The 1774-nt window shown below is 42.9% G+C and overlaps 1 pseudogene; it reads right to left on the bottom strand.

Moving 5' to 3' along the window:
* Window positions 1-419: 419 nt before the first annotated feature.
* LOC102835182 lies at window positions 420-1039 on the bottom strand (annotated as a pseudogene).
* Between the last annotated feature and the right edge of the window lie 735 nt (window positions 1040-1774).

Genomic DNA, 1774 nt, shown 5'->3' on the forward strand with positions numbered 1-1774 from the left:
GAAGATATGCCACTGGTATTTTAAATACTAGTAGGGTCACCCATGATGAACAGGTTTCAGCTGAGCTTCTACACAAAGACAGACTAGGAAGAAGAAGAGACAAACTACTTACAAATATTTAGTCTCGGAAAACCTTGGGAATTAAAGTGTAAGATAGCAGCAGAATATTGTCAGATACAGTGCCAGAAGATGAGCTCCATAGGTTGGAAGGCACTTAAAATACTACTAGGGAAGAACTGTCTCCTCAAAATAGAGTTGACAGTGATGATGTGAATACAGTAAAGCTTTCAGAGCCTTCATTTACTGATGGTGCACAACTCAAAATAAAGAAAACAACTGTAAACACGCATTAATAATCGGAACATGAGGGGCATGCTAGGCTAGCAGTGTCCCAACCCCGAAATGGTGCTGCTGGTCGATCACCTCCTAAAGCTGCTGCCCGCGGACAAGCAGATCAAGCCATGGCCATTCTGGAGGTGATATCACACCTGTTGCACTTCTTGCATTTTCTCAGGTCCCCAGTGTTTACTAACATCAAGACGGACATATGTAGCAACATCATGAAAATTAAGGCCATGTATGACACCAACTCCACCAATTTCTGAACCTTGTAGAACATCCTGGAGATGGAGAAAGAGATGTAAGGAGAAGAGTGACCCAAAGTGGGGGCCACACTAGTGCTGATGTGGCTGAAAAGAGGACTCTGCATCGTCCAGGTCTTCCTCCAGAGCATCTACAATGGGGAAAGGATAAGAACCACCCCCAAATCATCCGTGTCAACTCCACCAAGGCCTGCGAGATGACTCTTGAGAAGTACCACAGCTGGATCTTGGAAAAGATCTCCCAGAAAGCACTGTATGCTGCCCCCTGTAAGTCCGACTTTCTGAAAGCACTCTCCAAGGGGCAGAATGTAAGGCAGGAGGAGTGCCTGCTGAAGACCTGTCTCTTCCTGGTCAATTAAACGGCCACCATTGACATCATCTGGAAAATATGCACCAAGATGCACTCCTAGATCTACTGTAAGGTGTAGGTGTGCCATGCAGCAATACCTGCAAGGCCCATGGTCACACACAGACAACAGCAACCCCGAATCACTGTGAATCCATCCAGCGAGCTGCCCATCCCCACATCTTCCCAGAGCGGTCTGGAGTCCTGGCTCTTAAAATTCATTTTTTTTTTTTTTTTAATCTATTTTTTTTTTTTTTTTTTTTATCTATTCTACTGGAGCAATAAATAATGACCCCATTTCCAAAGACTTTGTCTTTGAACTTCACAGCAGCACAGACTGAGTTTATACTGTCATTTCAGGGTGGTAAACCCGATTAATGTTTCTAATAAATCAAGTTCTAAGGTTTTTTGGTTTTCCTTTTTAAGCACCTAATGTGAAGCACAACTCTGGAGGAATGGTATCAGGCACCTTTACGTTCAAAATACAGCCACTGTCCTGATGATATGGGTATTTGAAGGACCATGACATTTGATTAGCAATGATGCAGGTGCTCTTATTTTGGGATTTAAAAAGGGGAAAGCAGACTGGTGTGTATTCTCATGTGGTCTGTACCATTCAACCTCCTAGCACTATCATTACCAACGTATTCTTTCTGTCTCTTTTGCCAGACAGAATTTTCATAGCTGTAACCAGCCAACAAGGCTTTGATGAAACCAGGAGTTTCTATTTTCAATCAATTGGGCACAAATAACCAACTACAGAGGATTGTGTTTGTGTCTTTCTGCATAATAATTTTCTTCAGGGACAGCTTTCCAACCTAAGAAA

Source organism: Chrysochloris asiatica, unplaced genomic scaffold, assembly GCF_000296735.1.
Source record: "Chrysochloris asiatica unplaced genomic scaffold, ChrAsi1.0 scaffold00044, whole genome shotgun sequence".
In the NCBI taxonomy this organism is placed as follows: domain Eukaryota; kingdom Metazoa; phylum Chordata; class Mammalia; order Afrosoricida; family Chrysochloridae; genus Chrysochloris; species Chrysochloris asiatica.